Source organism: Octopus sinensis, linkage group LG9 (assembly GCF_006345805.1).
Source record: "Octopus sinensis linkage group LG9, ASM634580v1, whole genome shotgun sequence".
NCBI classification, from domain to species: Eukaryota; Metazoa; Mollusca; class Cephalopoda; order Octopoda; family Octopodidae; genus Octopus; species Octopus sinensis.
Genome location: NC_043005.1, coordinates 25,812,860 through 25,833,481, shown reverse-complemented (window position 1 = coordinate 25,833,481; position 20,622 = coordinate 25,812,860). Strand labels below are relative to the sequence as shown.

Here is a 20,622-nt window from a genome sequence, read left to right as displayed (position 1 = left end):
TAATACAGAGAAAAGTGAGTAACTATAATAATTAGGTCCGCTTCCATTAAAACTGGAGTATCTCTAATATTTTTTAAGGAAACACCCTAACACTATACACTGTTGTAGATAATAACCAACGAGAAACACTGCTCCAGATAGTATACGGATTTTATTCAAATTACGGATTAGGAAGATGTAATTGAGTAACTTGAAAAAGAATAAAAATAACAATCCTAATATAATAGAAGATAAAGAACTAAGATAAGTGAAGTAGATCAAATACAGAGTCACTAGAAATTAGGAATCAATGAATTGGACAGATTACAACATATACAATTGAAAGAAAAATTAGTAAAGTAATAATAGAAACACACGGGACTAATACTTATTGCATAGCTAAATACTAAAATAGAAGATAAAAATCGTCAATATTTGAACTGTCCCACTGATAAGTTATAGTTATAATGTTCTCAACTAATGGCAATAAGAAATATTTTTACTTATAGAATACACCACACAAAATCTAACCTAAAAAAGCTAATTACCAGTAATACTTAGTAGGAATTATGAAGCTAGACAACTATTATAAATTATTTAATAAAAGACTATAAAAAATATCTCATAATGACTAATGGAAAACTAACATAAATAGCTACAAAATGTATTGAAGGAAGATATCAATTGAAAAACAAAAAGACAGCTACGATGGGAATAGAGAAATTCTTTTATGCTTTTATTCTTTTATTTGTTTCAGTCATTTAACTGCGGCCATGCTGGAGCACCCCCTTTAGTCGAGCAAATCGACCCCAGGACTTATTCTTTGAAAGCCTAGTACTTATTCTGTCGAATCGCTAAGTTACGGGGACGTAAACACACCAGCATCGGTTGTCAAGCGATGTTGGGGGACACACACAGACACACAAACATACACACACACGCACACACACGCACTCACACATAAATACACACACTCAAACACACATATATATATATATATACGGCTGGCTTCTTTCAGTTTCCGTCTAACAAATCCTCTCACAAGGCTTTGGTCGGCCCGAGTCTATAGTAGAAAACACTTGCGGAAGGTGCCACGCAGTGTGACAGAACCCGGAACCAGGTAGTTTGTAATCAAGCTACTTTCTACACAGCCACTCCTGCGCCTATATAACAACAAAAGTATTGAAAAAGCTAAAACTAGGGGCTTTAAAGGCCTAAATGATGCGAAGAAAAGCTGGCAAATACACGCAAAATAACCGAACAATAAAAAGTTACGGAGATGTACTTGCATAGCAAGTGATCTGATCTGAGATCATGTGCTGGAACGAAAACAATTGCAGCGTGGTAGGTATTTACAAGCCATTTAAGAAACACACAGAAACCGTTAGATTCACTTCAGGAGCACGGAATTTTGTCAGTGAACATGTCACGGTCTCAAAGCGACGAAAATATTTTCACAAATTAAATTTAAATGTTGAAGTGAATCTAACGCTTTTTGTGTGTTTATTAAGTGGCTTATAAACACCTTCCACGTAATAACTTCACTGACAAAAAACAAGACCTGACCAGACTTCTATCGCTAGATAAGGGTCACAGAAAATAGCACACTCGGTCGACGTGCGTTAAAACCATTGAATAACATCAAATCTCCTGGAACTTTTCCTTCCTATATTATTTCATATCACAATTCATGTACAAGAACAACAATGGCGGTATGTTTCCAACGATCCCAGTCATTTGTGACGGCAACAGTAACGAGGGGTAACTAAAGCCTGATGCAGAATATCAAGAGAGAACGTTTCCGTATTTTTGTTGCTGTTTGTATCCATCGCTATTATACGAAGACATACAGCATACATCTATACATGCATGGATTGTAAATATACGTTGAATTATATCGGGATTCTACTCTTTTAACCAGAAACAATATTGCGTCTAATTAGTACTATCGTCATAATATTAAATGTTATAGCCAACAAAATCTACTGTAGACACCAACAAATTTTATTGCCTCCGGTAACTTCTATAAACACCAATCGCTATTATAACTCATCATAGTAACTATTATATCCACACCAATATCTACAGCAGCTTGCAATAACGAACACAACCACTTATAGCTGATAGAGCATATAATATTCATATGCAAAAATATCTAGTATAGACACAATAGTGGTATAAAATGATATCGGGAAAGTTAACAAATAGAGTATATAGCAAACGTGATATAAAATTATTTTATAGCTTTTATGGTTACGTCTATCGTCGTTTATCATGAAGGTCGGTTCCGAAACAAACACAGTGATAAATTAATAGTCTCCATATACTTCGATTGTGGGACAAATGGCGGATTAATTCACTCCAAGCTCTCGCACTCGAGTAATGAAGTTACCGTCGTCGTGTATTGTCTTGATTATGTTTGCTGTTTCTCTTAGAGAATACACTCGTTTGCGTCGATTGTTAGGATGAAGCGCCATCCTATTGTGTCTGTTCATTGGTGGTATGTTGATGGGTACGAATGCATCAAACACTATCAAAATGTGCAGCCTCGTAGCACGTTCAAGAAAACACAAGCGATAGTCAGTGTGTTGTGGGTAACTGAGCAATGTGGGTCTTCGCCGGGACACGTTTTTGCGGTCGAAGCAAAATCTGAATTAATGGCCGAAGCGTATCCGTGACAAACGTAACAGTGGTCTCGATTGAGCATGCCAAGATATCTCGGATCAGTGATGAATGAATCAGTGATGAACGAGGCAATATACATCATTAATAAGACGAATCCAATCACAATAACCTACAAACATATGACACCCGTAATTCCCTGCATGCACATCACTTCCATACAGTCCTATGAGGTGCACAGGCGACTCTTGAACACGTTTATCTTACTTCAGAACATACATATTTAAAGCTATGGTCAGTTGTTTCCTCCCCAGCAAATCTGAAGCTTTCTGGAATTCCTGCACAATCCAAAGGACATTTCTATAGCCATCGAACACAATAGTTTCAATTGCTTTAAGTATATTGAGCTGTGATGAATGCAAAAGTAATAGGTGCCTTCTATTAACTCAAAGTCAACGTGTGAAGGGAAATACAAATAATTATGTTTTCGAAGTCCTAAAAGCACATTAGGATTTCGAGAAACCACTGCTTCTAATAAAGAAAACTATATACTTCTTTTCATGTTTTGAGTTCGCTTTTTCTGAGTTTGTAAATATCGATGTTTATACGTCAGACAATCAAGGGTGCATGGGTTTGCTGGCTCATGGTCTTGATAACCTTTTGCAACTGCGTCAGCAAATTGGCATAATACCTTCAGTTGATGAAGTGGCCATTTTGAAGACGGTCAATAATTATAATACTTTCTGCATCCCCAAAAACTGAGGCCATCACCTGGCCAGTAGATTTGCATTGGTGCAGGTGAGAAGTGTTTCTAATGCGTTGCCTATCCCTTTGTTTCTGACTCAAAGTGATGTGCCCAGCACTTAATCTGGGCCAGGAAACATATGTATATATATATATATATATATATATATATATATAGGGAGAGAGTGATATATATATATATATATATATATATATATATATATATATATATATATATATATATATATATATATATATATACACTTGTACACGCGTATAAACATCGTGCATTTATTTATTGTATACAAAGCCTCTTATACCGCATATACACACACATATATAAATCGATTTAGACTGAGACTCGTCGGGAGTCAAGTATACAAACTTAACAATTGAAATGACTTTATTACGACTTGCTTGATTTACGTTTGTTTTTATTCTCTATATTATTTTCCTTGTGTGTGTGTGTGTTTTTTTTCAGAATTTGCTATCGTTTTATTTGTTTATTCGAGAAAAGTATAGCGGAGGAAGAGTGTGAGGAGGAAAGAGAGAATATAAACCAAAAGGAAATATCAGCAAAAATCATTCAATTCATACACAATAGTAAAACATCACCAACAACAACAGCAACAATAAATGTGATATAAGCAATACCTACTACAACAACAGCAACAATTGCCATGCCTGTTAATCAATGAATGTATTAACTGTCACAAAACGATAAAGAAATTTTAAGTAATAAAGAACGAATCAATAACGCAATAAAAAACAGCCATACGCATGTAGACAATACATGCATACACACACACACACACACACACACACACACACACACACATATATATATATATATATATATATATATATACATAGATGCATAAATAAACACAAACACATATATAGATTTACAAATATATATATATATATATGATATATATATGCATACATACATAAATACACACATACATACATACATACATATATATATATATATATATATATATATATATATATATATATATATATATATGTATATATATATATATATGTAGGTGCAGGAGTGGCTGTGTGGTAAGTAACTTGCTTACCAACCACATGCTTCCGGGTTCAGTCCTACTACGTGGCACCTTGAGCAAGTGATTTCTACTGCAGCCTAGGGCCGAGCAAAGACTTGTGAGTGGATTTGGCAAACGAAAACTGAAAGAAGCACGTCCTATATATATATATATATATGTGTGTGTGTGTGTGTGTATGTGGGAGTGGGTGTATGTGTGTGTTTGTGTAACTGTGTTTGCTTCGCCCATACATCGCTTGACAACCCATGCTTGTGAGGTTACGTCCCCATAACATTGGTGGTTCGGCAAAAGATATCAATAGAATAAGTATTAGGCTTACAAAGTGTAAGTCTTGGGGGCGATTTGACTGAAACAAATAAAAGAATAAAACAATATATATATATATATATATATATATATATATATATATATATATAAAGATATATATATATATATATATATACATACATATGTTTACGTATGTACTTATATAGGTTTAGTGCTTTTGCTAAATATATTTACACAGCGCATTGTCCATATTCCTAAATACCTAGCTGTCATGCTCTGTAGGCTTTCTCTATGTACTTTTAGGTGTTTATTTCACTGCATGTGTTCGAGTGCGTGTGTGTGTCTGTGTGTTTATGTATCTATTTATGTATCGTGTATCTATCTATATAACTATCCATCTATCTATTTATTTATCTATCTAGCTATCTGTCTGTCTTCTGACTCTCTCATTCCCTATATATATATATATATATATATATATATATATATATATATATATATATATATATATATATATATATGTTTTATATGTGTAGTTTTAGCATTGATATCGTCTGGAATCGATATGTGTATGTGTATATATGTATGTATATTTATATGTGTATGTATGATACTTACACACAGACACCCACACCCGCACACTACACACAGATATACGTATAACGATTTCATCTCACAATGCAACTGACATCAATGCTAAGCAAATAAACTGTTATTCGTTTTGACCTGACGATATTATATTATCAAATGTACTACATTAAATTTAAACTGATGTGATGTTATATTTTCTTGATAGCTTAAAACAATTATTTTCTCAATGTTGCACCGACTGATGAGTACTGTCTCCTAGGCTGGACTGTTTATATAAAACAATACGAGATATATCTTTATTCCAAGTGCATGACAAATATAAATAGGAATCTTTATTAAAAATACGCTTGCGCTACGTGACATAACAGCCAAATTCCTTAATCACACTACATCGTCTTAAAATAGGAAGAATCATGAAGTGGCAGATAAACAGTATAATCAATTGTCCCAATTTGAAATTCCCTTTTTGTATAAGAAATACCACCCACTGACACACGCATACATGACATATTTGAATGATAATTCATCAATGAAATCTACTAACTCTCTCACTTAGAATTAATGGCTTTGTGCTAAAATTTTAAACGAATATTAGTAACAGTTAAAATTATATTAATGGGAATACGTTATCATTCTCATAATATTAATAACACACAAGGATTACACAAAAATTTTCTTTTTATTCTCACCTCTGTTAGTTATGGTAGCCCTAATTTAATATTATTCACACTAAGTCAATGAATTTGGCACAATCTATAGCACACTTTTCCATTGTTCTAAGTTTGAATTTTAATGGCTAAGCTTCACTTTTCATACCTTTGAAGCAAATGATATACTGGGAAGAATGCAGTCAGATTCCATATGAGGTTTGGTATGGCTGTGTGATTAGAAGTTTATTTCCCAACTTCATGCTTCTGTGTTTAGACAAGAGTCTTCTTCGATAGCCTTGGGTGGACGAAAACCTGTGACTGGATTTGGTTGATAGAAACTGGAAGAAGCCCAATGTGTATTTGTGTGTGTTTGTGTTTGTTCCCTAATGGTTTGACAAGAGACGCTGGTGTGTGTATGTCCCTGTAATTGGCAGAAAAAACCCCAAAAGCAAACAGAATGAATACTTAGCTTACACAACAAAATGAGTATTGGGGTTAATTGATACAACTCAACATTTTTCAAGACAATGCTCCAGCATAGAGACAGTCTAATGATTGAAACAACTAAAAGATAAAAGATAACATATATATCCCTTACTAAATTATCACTGAAATATTTAGGGCTGTTAAGAGGTATTTAAGGAGTAAAATTTTGAAACTAAAATCTTACATCGCAGAATGCACCACCCTAACAGATATAGAAAGACTTTATCTACCAAGAAAAGAGGGAGGCCGTGGACTTTTACAAGTGGTATTAACAATGATGATTGCTACAATTGGCCTAGACACCTACCTGAAAAACTCTGAGGGCTGGATGGCAAAACTTGTCTCAAAGCATGAAAACAAGAAAGCATCATACTCAGTAACAAAACAGGCAAAGGAATATCTAAGTGAATACCAAATACAACAAATTTCGGAATTAAACATATTAGAAACAAGCGCAGAAAAAGCTAAGCGCATGAAAATCCGTGTCAAAACTGCTGCATTAGATATTCTGACTGATAAATGGCAAGAAAAACCTCACAGTAGCAAATAACCAAAGAGAGCGAATAATGGCGATGTTGACAAATTTCGCTCAGATTGCTTTGAATTTTGGCATATCGATGCAACTCTGAATTTTGGTTATGATCAACCAATTACTTTATCTCATAAATTAAAGAATCTGATGTTATTTGGAATTAAAGTTGGGGAATTTGGGTAATTTTAGCCAATCAACAGACAGCGTGGCATTAGCAGCTTGTTACCATGACGACGCGTTGTGTACTGGTTCACTTCACGTTGTTCCTATGTTCAAAATATTATGTCCACGTATAAGCATTTCACATGTCTTAACATCTCTTATATATTTATATATATTTTATTTATTTGCCTTTTCTGCATATTATCTTTCACCCTTTATAATTGTGTAACTTATACTAGTGTAGTACAAATTGTGTACAAATGATTGCATATATACGAGTGCAAAACTCTACCTGTTGTACATGTCTCCTTCCTTCGTATACACATATATGTATGTATATACGTTTATATGTCTGCAGGTGTAGATGTGTTTGACAGACAGGAGGGTGTATTTGTGCATATACATAACTAAATTGTATATTCAAGTTTTGCAGTGATGGTGAATGCTTTACGGTTTATCATTTGGGGGGGGGGGGCATGCGTTTTTATTTGTATGTAACCTTTTCCGCGTATGCATATGCATGCGCGTCTAAACTACGTTTTGTATATCCGCATATGTGTATGTGTGTATGCGTGTACCCGAAACACTGAGCTTTTTTTACGGCAACCAACGAATTGTCACATATTATATTTATATATAAATTCCTCTATTTTACATCATATGGAGGTCTCATTCGTTCTTTTGCTGTCATATTATTGTTAATAATTATTAATATACACACACACATATATATATATGTATGTATATATCTATGTATGTGTATAATTATATAAATGTATGTATGCATGTGTTTACGTGCATATATATATATATACATATACATATACATATAGATAGATAGATATACAGAAATAGAGATAGAGAGAGACACATACACACGCGCAATCATATATAAGTGTATACGTGTATATGCGTAATACTACAGGAAATCTTATTTAAAAACATTTATAATAGAGAAAATTATGAAAATCGAAATGTTGGTGCGGCCATGCGTTGCATTAAAGTAATGTTTGATAAATGTGTGAGTTAAAGAATAAATGAGATACAATGTAAATATATATGAAAAACGTTATTGTTTTTCTAAAATCATAATATATTAAATTTAATTCCGAAAATTCTCATACAATGCGTTGCTCTGAATATTAAATTCTAAAACGATGTTAAGTTCTTTCGGACATGATAACACATAGACATAAAGATATCATTATGGTTATAGTTTATTTTTATTTATTCATCAAACATAAAATAAAATATGAACGGATTTTTTTGCGTGATATGAATAAAAAGCGTTCTTCTTCACACACACACACTTATGTATTCGTGTAAAGCGCACGTACAAACTAGGATACAAGGAAACACATGTAAACATATACACATACATTTGTCGTGACGATCAAGTATGTTGTCCCCCAAAGGTAGACATCAGGCTATCGCATAGGAATATAAAATGTGTCTGTATATAGGCACACGCATACACATATGTGTATGCAAATGTGTGTGTATATGTATATATATATATATATATATCTGTGTGTGTGTGTGTATGTGTATATATATGTGTATATATATATATATATATATATATATATATATATATATATATATATATATATATATATATATATATATATATAGAGGGCATTATACATACATGCCAGGAGGCATTGTATATACATGCCAATTGCTAAATTTTTTTATATATATATATATATATATATATATATATATATATGTATGTATATATGTATATATATATATATATATATATATATATATATATATATATATGTACATATATATGTATATATATATAGTATATATATCTGTAAATGTAATATGTGACAATTATTCGGTAGCCAAGATAAAACTCTGAGTTTCGGATGCTGCGGTGGAAATCCACGCCACCATGTCTTCAGTTATCCGGCCATCGGAAAAGTGCTATGAAAAATGACCGTATACAAAGGGAAATTACTGTGTTATTGACCGCTATATAGACAAAAGAGCTATTGTGTACTTGGCTATCTGTCAGACTTTCTGTCAGACTTTCACAGGGAAGTTTGTATTTGTGTAGACTAGAGACCACTCCAGGGGGAACTTTTTTTTCTAGTTTACTGTGAAGAAATTAAAATTAAGCAATGAACACTAAGAAAAAGTATTTTTTGTGTTCTTGTATACTTGTGGAAAGGTATAAACTTTGCAAATTTTGTTTATATTCTTTCTTCCATCACTAAATGAAAGAGAATTCATATGAAATTATGACTGCAGATTTGTCTTCCTGCAATAAGATGATTTTTTTTTCTTTATGACAATGTTGTTGATGTTGTTGTTGTTGTTGATGTTGATGGTGATGATGATAATGAGGACGAGGACGACGGAGACGACGACGTCGAAGATGATGCAACGATAATACGACAATGGTATGGATTACGATGATGACAATGTTGTAGAAGAGGATGATGGTGATGGTGATGGTGATGTTGATGATGACGTCGACGACGGACGAAGCGGAAGTTGTCGACAATGAAGACGAAGATCATAACAATAGCGATGATCTTAATAAGTCGGAGAAAGAAGATGTGGGTGATGAGGACGTCGACATCCATGATAATGAAGATGGTTTGGAGTAGGAGGCGGAAGACATAGATATTCTGACGGCAGGAATGTTTATGTTGAAGATGAGGAAAGTGATAACGAGATAATAATGGATGCAGTGGTAATTTTTATGAAAAAATAATGGCGGCGTAATGGTTGATGGTAACAACACTACTGGATAAAATGGCGGAGGCTATGATGAGCTGAGTCTGATACTGGCACTGAAGATAATGATAATCATGATAATGATGGTGATGACAAAGTTTGATAAATTCCCAGAAAAGCGTTTTATAGAAGCTGGATCGAAATACACGCGCACACACACACATATCCATATACATATCTGCACATATACAAACGGGCATACATGCATATATGTGTGTATGTGTGTGTGTATGTATATATGTATGTATATATATATGTGTATATATATATGTATGTATATATATATGTATGTATATATTTATGTGTACATATATATATGTGTGTTTGTATGTATGTGTGTATGTATGTATGTATATATGTACGTATATATATATATGTGTGTGTGTATATATATATATATATATATATACATGCAAAGAAGCATATACACATACATATATATATATAATGTACACACACACACACACACACATGTATATATACATGCATACATACATTTCTAACATTCATTTTGTTATTTCCTTTCGGGAGTTTACACGACGAAGATCCGTATATTTTCCTGTGCTTTCTTCATTCGGTTCCCTTTGGATAACAGCACAATACTGTAAAACAAATTAATACCCATAACATTTATTCCCGAGATCTTTTAAGGTTTTCACAAAACCTAAATATAGAAACTATGCTGTGCCGCTGCACTTGTGATTTATTTTCAATATCCTCTCGATTTTTAAACAATGTTGACATGTTGAATGCTTTACGTTTTATTAGTTGCGTCCTTTTCGTTTTACACAATGGACTTATTCAGGTATTCAAATGCAGCCAGTATTTCATTTATTCGTTCCTCGTAATTGTACACTATCAATATGTCCTGTCTATTTTGTGTCCGTTCTGAAAATAGTTATTGCTTCGGTTCCAAAATGGAGTACATATGAATTCTTTCCTAATTTATACTAATATTTTTATGCAGAGGTTATATAAATGTCGAGATGTTTTATTGAAATTAATATGTCAGTCTCAAGTTTGGAGTTATGAAGAGAGTTGTTTTAGATGATTTTTCTTTGTTTGTTTTTTTATCATTTGTATTCTTAACGTTTGCAAAATTCCTTATTCAGGAAACGAGAAATTTTGGGAGTACTGGAAATTCAGTAATTATTAATCGAAAAATAAACAAATATGAAGACAGAGAATTAGATATATAAAGGAGGCATATATATACATATCTATATATATGTACATGCACACACATATCTCTATCTCTCTATCTATGTATCTACTAATCTATCTATCTATTTATCAGTCTATCTATCTATCTATCTATCTATCTATCTATCTATCTATCTATCTATCTATCTATCTATCTATCTATCTATCTATCTATCTATCTATCTATCTATCTCTCTCTCTCTCTCTCTCTCTCTATATATATATATATATATATATATATGTATACGCATACATACATACACAAATTATTAAGGTAGGTATTTGCAGTTTACAACCAACCGAAAGGCAACAAATATAGTCATCAGTATAGTGATGGAGGAGGCTACTGAGCACCAGCACTGCTACAAATGAGAGTCAACACATCACTTAACCAGCTGAGAGCTAAGTGGTGTTTTGACTCTTATTTCTAGTAATGAGGGTGCTAACTAGCACCCTCTGTTACTTTAGTGAAAGCTATATATATATATATATATATATATATATATATATATATATATATATGTGTGTGTGTGTGTGTGTGTGTGTGTGTGTGTGTGTCTGTGTGTATATGTATATACTGTATTTTAACGTGTATAAGAAAATCTGTTTTCCTTGTCAAAAATTTGGTTAAAAATAGGCAAGTTTCTTATTCATGGATAATATTATAATCCTTTACAAAACTTTCTTCCAAATTTTAAGCACCCCCAAATTAGGGGCTTCTTTATACCCGTTAAAATACGGTATATATAACACTTACTCTAAAAAAACATAAGGGTATATGGCATTCCTTTAAATGCTGAGTTAAAGAGCATATTATTACGACACCCCGTCGGTTATGACGAGAAGGGTTCCAGTTGATCTGATCAACACAACAACTTGCTCATGAAATTAACGTGCAAGTGGCTGAGTACTCCACAGACATGTGTAGCCATAACTTAGTTCTCGGGGGAGATTCGGCGTGACACAGAGTGTGACAAGGCTGGGCCTTGTGAATTACAGGTACAACAGAAACAGGAAGAACGAGTTGTGATAGAAGAGTACAGCAGGGTTCGCCACCACCCGCTGCCGGAGCCTACAACGCCCGACCTGGGAATCGAAATTGCGATCCTATGACCGCGTGTCCGCTGCCCTAAATACTGGGCCATTGTGCCTCCACAAAACAAAAAAACATATAATAAACGCACATTCAAACGGAAAACAAACACAGAAGGTCAACAAAACTTTCATCAGTTATCGAACAAAAGGTCAAACGTAATTTCGCACCTTCATATACACACCCACGCTCAAACAAACAACTCTTCCAAAATAAGGGACGTAGAAAATTTCTCTTATATCTACTTCGAAACTTACAGCTCATCTACCCTGAATATACATTCCTATTTTCGCCAAGAACAATTACTGCTCTTGGTTGTGTAAAGAAGTGTCTAAGCACAGATCTGGAAAAACCTATGATTTTTATGCAAAGAAAGAAACTGGCTGACCAAATCTTTACTGAACTAGGCTGTAAGAGAACGAAGAATTTGTTGAAATTCAATGTGTTGCAATTATACTTAACCGTGTGCCAATGACGTGTTTTTCTTTTTGATATAAACCAGCTCCATCCTTCTAGAAGGTTGGTTAATGAATAAAAAAAGTGTGAAGGCATATATGTATGACATTATTTAACTGAGAAGGTTGCAGCAGTGCGACGAAATATTTGATAACTCATAAAATATGTATTGAATTAAATTTAACACGTTTGTCTCTTATTAAATAGTTAGATTGTCCCTCCCACGACAGAGTTTCGTAGCTACCTCATTTTTAATATACGCCTCAGATCAATCTAGTTTCCAAATACCTATTACCCATATATATATATATATATATAAATGAAAGAATGGAGTTGAACGACGAATTAACAAAATTCCTTTATTCTCGACATATGTTTCGAAGGCTGCATATTTCTAATTTCGAAGGAATTCAACTACTTATATATATATATATATATATATATATATATATATATATATATATATATATATATATATATATATATATATATATATATCTATATATGTACAAATATAGATATACGTATAAACAGGGAAGATGTATTGATCGATTGGTAAATAAATAAAGTTATGAAATATATCGACTGGAATATGTAATTCTAGGGATTCTACTATTATATAAATAATATATTTGGTGGAAAACAATTTATGCAATCAGAAAAGCAATATCTTTAACAATATTCTGGAGTCCTCAATATATATATGTTTTTTATTAACTTGAATAGAAAGATTAACTGAAAATACGAAGTATAATAATTAAAAAACATAAAGCATTATGTATTATGTATTATAACGATAAAAATTGCATTGAAAAACTATTGTATATTATGAAAAAAAAAACGAAGTTAAATAATTAACTACAATGAAACATTATAACAGAGGAAAAATCGGAGCACTTTTAAATATGAATTCAATTTAATGAATAGCATCTGCATTTGTATATCTTTCCTACATCCAAAATGAAATTGTTATATATATATATATATATATATATATATATATATATATATATATATATATATATATAATTATACATATATATACATATATATACACACACACACACACACACACACACTCACACACACACACACACACACACACACACACACACCACACACACACACACACACACACACATATATATATAATTATATATATATAATGAGAGAGAGTCGAAGAGAGAGAGAGAGAGATAATTAGTGGATGTACTGAATGTTGTACAAAACAAATTCTCGGTTTATTGACATTTCCTCCCTTAGAAACAGAAAACTAAGTATAATGGTAGTTTTTCTAGCGCCACTCATGAATGTTTGGAGATTATTGTAAGAAGAAGAAAAAATTGTTGAATGGATTACCATGCCATAGAAGGGACAACGTGATATGAAATAACAGGCGAGATGAGGACTCGGCGTCATGAGTCACCTTCTGTATCCACTTCGTCAGTTTAGTTTAGCTCCTTATTGATTTCAAATTTTGGCACAATGCCACTAATTTCAGGGAAGGGACTAAGTCGATTATATATAATTAGGTACTCAACTGGTACTTACTTTATCGACCCTGAAAGGATAAAAAGCAAAATCGCCCAGGGCGGAATTTGAACTCAGAACGTAAAGACGGCCGAAATGTCTGTAATCATTTTGCCCATCGTGCTAACGGTTCTGCCATCCCGTCGTCTTAGCCCTGTCCTATAACGTTTGGTGGACAATTCCGGCTATTGCTGCATCAGAAAAATGCTTCGTACCATGTTGTTAGGCGTTATTTGCTTAATTAAAATCAAACTATTAGAAGTGAAATAAATCAAAAGGACCAGTGGTATGAATGTAAATAGTTTAATGTGCTCTATGCTTCATTTTCACTGAATTGAAAATTTTCTCAAAACTTAAGGTTCAAATAAAACTGAGACAGCTATTGTTAGCAGCGCTGGAGTGACTGTGCCGTAAGTAGCTTGCTTACGAACCACATAGTTCCTGGTTCAGTCCCACTTCGTGGAACCTTGGGAAAGTGTCTTTTACGATAGCCTCGGACCGGGCAAAGCCTTGTGAGTTGATTTGGTCGACGGAAACCGAAAGAAACCCGTCGTATAAATGTATATATATGTTTGTATGTCTGTGTTTGTCCTCCCAGCATCGCTTGACAACCGATGATGGTGTGTTTACGTTCCCGTAACTTAGCGGTTCGGCCAAAGAGACCGATAGAATAAGTACTAGTCTTACAATTAATAAGTCCTGAGGTCGATTCCTTTCGACTAAAAGCGGTGCTCCGGTATGGCCGCAGTCAAATGAATGAAATAAATAAAAGAATAAAAAATATATATATATACGTATGTATTATGTGTGTGTATATGTTTATGTGTGTGTATATGTTTATGTCTGTGTGTGTGTGTTTGTCCCACCAACATCGCTTGACAACCGATGCTGGTGTCTTTATGTCTCTGTATATTAGCAGTTCGGCAAAAGCCACCGATACAATAAGTACTGGTCTTACAAATAGTAAGTCCTGGGGGCAATTTGCTCGACTAAAGGCAGTGCTCAGCATGGCCACAGTCAAATGACTGAAACAGGTAAAAGAATAAGATAATTTACGAAATCAGGCAAATATGTTCGATTGATTTTGCATGCTGGAGACAGAACAATCCGATTTATTTGCAGCTCGTGCATAATTAATTCGGCCTCATTATGAATGGCGTCTTCATAATTTAGAGCTTACCTGCCAATTAGACATCTTTATAGTTTCGATGTAGAAAAGGGTTCAGTTACATTCCTGGCAATATATTTATAAGCAAGTTGTGTGTGTACGTGTCTGTATTCAGAATTGTAACGGGAATTATTAAACCAACAGATCGATAACAGAAATGCACAAAAACACCACGAAGAATATACATTAATGACAAGAAGGGGAGGATAGACAAGTAACCTTTTATATGAGAAAATAATATGTCTTAGTTGGAGATATTCAAACGTGAAAGGGGGAGTTTAATGCCTGAAATCATAAAGCTATAAAGTTGTTATAAATAACAGTGAAAGGAAATAACTAATTCCTTTCTTGTAAAATTTGAAATGGTTTGGAGGTCTAACGAGTGTCGATCAATAGACAATTACTGCGACGTTTTGGAGATGATCTTTTGAAACACTTAACAAATAAAACACTAACAAAATACAACAGCCGTTTCCTATGTGAACTTAACCTAAAATGAAGGAAATTAGTTATTCTCAGAAAATTCATTCAAACAAAACCAAATACTTAAGAGATAAACGTATCGTCTGATTACTTCGAATTTGGAAATAAATCATAGAAGAGAGCCTACTAACTCTAAATACGCAGAATTCGCTCTCAAATTTAATAGTCAAATGTCTATAATGGCCGTTCTATTACATTATTAACCCTTACCAAATACCTAATAGTTATAATTAGTAAACATATTTTAGACAAGATCTTATCTACGATTAAAAGTGGTTTCTCCTTTGTCACTCACTCTTTTGGAACAATGTACAGGTTGCTATAAACAGGCTTCAACCACTTTCTAACACATCGATGTCTAAATATTTACAAATTGACACTATGAAATGTTGTAACCCATCGTAAGTTTATTAATGTCCTGAATTTTGCTAGCTTTATGAATAATAGTTTCTGATTTAGTTACACATTCAACAGTTTTAAGGGCTAGTTGATAACATCCACTCTGGTATTTCGGCCCCTTGGATCTTTGAATAATATTACCGATGCTGATAAAGATAAAATTATATTGAATAGAAAAATGCGCTATGAATTATTATCTGTCTTTCGGATCAAAATGTCTTCAAGTAAATCTCATTTTGGTCTTAATATAAAAGGTAACCTCGCTGCGGTGGCTAATGACTATTATAAGTCTGTTTATAGCATATATCAAAAGAATAAATTCTGCTGGAAAAAGGAGGCCTATATAGAAATCAAGATGTTTAAAATCTATCTATCTATCTATCTATCTATCTATCTATCTATCTATCTATCTATCTATCTATCTATCTATCTATCTATCTATCTATCTATCTATCTGTCTATCTGTCTATCTGTCTATCTATCTATCTATCTATCTATCTATCTATCTATCTATCTATCTATCTGTCTGTCTGTCTGTCTACCTACCTACCTACCTACCTACCTACCTATCTACCTACCTACATACCTACCTATCTATCTATCTATCTATCTATCTATCTATCTATCTACTTACCTTTCTGTTTGTCTATCTAACTATCTGTCTATCTCTCTATCTGTCTGTCTGTCTACCTACTTACATATCTATCTACCTATCTATTTATCTATCTGTCTCTATATGTTTTTCTTTATCTCTCTTATATATTATGTGCAAGCATACATGCATATGTGTGCCTTTGTGTGTGTGAGAGAGACACTAAGCGCATATGTATATGTGTGTATAGAATTTTAAGAATACACTAAAGTAAACCCAGTACATTCAACCAATACTGATAATTATGCACACCGGATTGTAGTGGAAAACCTATAAAGACACATTATACATATGTTTTGTAGTATAGCTATTTGCGTTATATTCCTTCTTTATATTATCTTTCCGTTTCTTTTCATCATTACAAACAAGTAGTTATCTTAGATTTTCCAGCTCAATAAACTATCTTCGCCGTTCTGTCCTCTTCTCTCGTTGTCAAAAAATAGTTTATTCTTACTGTTATAATAATTGAACTCGTTACTAAATATCGTAGCTTCCTGTTATTTATAACGGCGTTATTTCTCGTTTTTATTATATATTTATATTTGACTCGCATCGTTAAAGAGTTCTGTACTAAAAGCTCCTATTTCTTATCTTTAACCAAGAGTTCCTTCCTTACAAACGTTGCTGATTGTAGTGTCTTTTTGTTTCAGTTCGGAAAACTGTATGTTTGGTAATCGATTTAATGTTTTATGTGTATTCGGTTATAATTAACGAATATATTATGCACATATATATATATATATATATATATATGTATGTGTGTATGTGTGCACATATATATACATACATATATGTTAAGTAGTCGCAGGTTTGGGTGTATGGTAATAAGTTTCCTTCAGACATTGTTCCGGGTTCACCTCCACTGTATGCGCAAGTCTTTTCGTTTTTTAACCATGCGCAGACTAAAGTCTTGTGACTGGATTTTGTTGACGGAAACTAAGAGAAGCCGTCGTATATATATATATGTATATGTGTGTGTGTGTGTGTGTATTTCTGCGTGTGTATGTGTGTGTATTTCTGCGTGTGTGTGACTATATATATATGCATGTATGTATATATGTATTTATTAATGTGAGTGGACGAGTGTATATGTATATGAGGAGGGGAAAGATTATGAAATAAGTTAAAGATGAACATAATATATGACGCCAAGCATGTGAACACATAATGAAAATGGCGTAGAATCATGAAATTACACACAAAAAATCTTAGAATGTGTACATTGAATATAAATAATCATGGAAATATGCAATGAAATATAATATAGAAATGTAATACAGATATATACATGAATATATATATAACATGGAGTGCATTTCTGTACGAGCATGAGTATCTACATGTGAGTGGACATGTAAGAAATGTAAAGCAAATGATGTATTCAGTCTGCAAAAGTGTTTCAATTAGAACGCTGTTTCCGATATTTAAATTTATTTGACTATTTTCAAATCCTTGCCTGACGTTAGACATAAAGTTGAATTTTATGAAAATCGTAAAGCCACTTACGCTTCAGTTCTCACGAACTCGCTGTTGTCATCGTTACTCTAGGTTAAAAGTAAGTAAATTCAGCCATCGCAGATCACAAAAGATACAATCAATTCCTGGTCTGTGAGAGAGGCCTATGGCGTTCTATGAATAAACAGATTATTCAAGTCTACTATATTAAGTATTTTGAATTTCGTACAGAGAGTTCTGTCACCGAGAATGAGTCTAATTATTGTGAAACATACGCGCTCTTCAGCAACACAACTTTTCGATCCCATTTCAATTAAACAGCAAATGGCCTGCTTGACAACCAGTTCTGTTCCGTTACACAATCGTGAAGCATCTAACTCTTTAAGAAGAATGATTGGGATTATTTCTTCAATGTGAATCTCTGATGAATCTGTGATGTAGTGCCAATTATTGAGGACTTAGTGAAGTGGCTTACAGGACATTGGTGATGTAAAACGACATCTACAACCATTTATACCATTACAGATCTCTACAGATCTTGAATGATTTATTCATTGATCAGATGACAGCCTTATGGCTTGGGACCAATATTTTTTTTCTAACTGAGTTATTCATGATTGTGAAAGTGAAGTTGAATGTCGGGAAACTTGTATATTTTTTATTTAATTGCAGATACCCTAAATTAGCTAACGTTTTCTATTGACATCTCTTCCTTCTCATCGGCAACTCCTGCAAGTTTCAAACCTGCAGAAAATAGCAGTTCAATGTTGGTGTGTGTAAAGATGTAAATTGAATTTAACGTTATCGTCTTATAAAGTTATAAATCCGATAATTGCAAAACAATTCGTTACTGGACAGCTTAGCTTAAAGGTAAAGCACTTGATGCGTAATCACAGGGACATGAATTCGAGTTTCACGGCTAACCGCTAAAGATTTTTTTCTGTTTATTCTGTTCATGCTATTTTATGAGCATTATCATGCGTCTGAGAATAAATTACTGCTGGATCTTTCAATACATCTCAAAGCTTCTAAAGCAAACATTGTCTACTTTCATCGTAAGCTGAATATTACGTAAACTTTCGCGTATATTGGTTTCAAATTCTGGCACAAGGCCAGCAAGTGTAGTGGAGGGTGTAAATCGATTACATAGATTCTAGTGCTCAGCTGGTGCTTATTTCATCGACTCCGAAATGATGAAAAATTAAGGTCGAGCTCGGCGACATTTAAACTCAGATCGTAAAGTACTTTGTCCGATGTGCTAACGATTCTGCTAACTTGCCACATTAAACTGTCATATATATTCCCAGTGTTAACATGTCTTTGGAATCGTAATGATTTCATCCTAGTTCTTCGGATGTGTTCGTCATTTGTTCCGTTCTGGAATGACTTGAACTGCTATGTGATAGTCTATAGCTACAATAGTTGTTACTTCATCAAATTTATAATTTATTTCCTTTCTGACGTCCCTAAAAGACAATCCAAAGGTCTGAAAAGCTATTTTATAGGGTAGGGTCTGTTCATCTGAAATTTCCATTGAATAAATTTTTAGCAAAAATTCAGTGCGAATGGTTTTTGTTTTATACGGCGTCGTTCAAATAATGGTATTTATATATAAGCTTAAAGCAATCACTGTGCAATGACTAAGGGAAATATTCTAATAAAGGGATATATAAGAACCTCAACAGAAACAAAACAGGGTTTCCTATCCGCGTAGGAGTAGACTCCACATCACTTTGTTAACCCCACTAAGTGTGTTACCTTTACACAAGCAAACCAGCCTCCGTGTTCCTGTCAAATTCAGAACTATAATAGTTCGCTTTTGTTTCTATGTAAACAAATTTTCTATATGCTTTCGGTGCGAGTGTTTTTTTCCTACCGCGCCGTTTGTACATTCCTGTACATAATAGTAATCGTAGTTTTATATAAACCTAAAGCGTAAAGGAAAATAGTCTTACACACACACACACACACACACACACACATATATATATATATATATATAAAGGAGTTTGTATGATTTATATATATATATATAACGTTAGATATACGACATGTGCATATATATATATATATATATATATATATATATATATATATATATATATATATATATATATAAAGGGGTTTGTATGGTTGTGTACATATATATATATATATATAGTTAGATATACGACACATGCATATATATATATATGTGTGTGTGTGTGTGTATATATTTGTATATGTGAATGTGTGTGTAAGTGCATATGTATGCGTGCTTGCGTGTGTATGCGCGTCTGTGCGTAAGTGGGTGTGTGTAAAAGTGTCACAAATAACA

The 20,622-nt window shown here is 33.2% G+C and overlaps 1 protein-coding gene across 1 annotated transcript in view; it reads left to right on the top strand.

Moving 5' to 3' along the window:
- Window positions 1-20,622, top strand: part of LOC115215730 (sarcoplasmic calcium-binding proteins I, III, and IV-like) — a 77,051-nt gene that overhangs the window by 17,345 nt on the left and 39,084 nt on the right. The window lies entirely within an intron of this gene.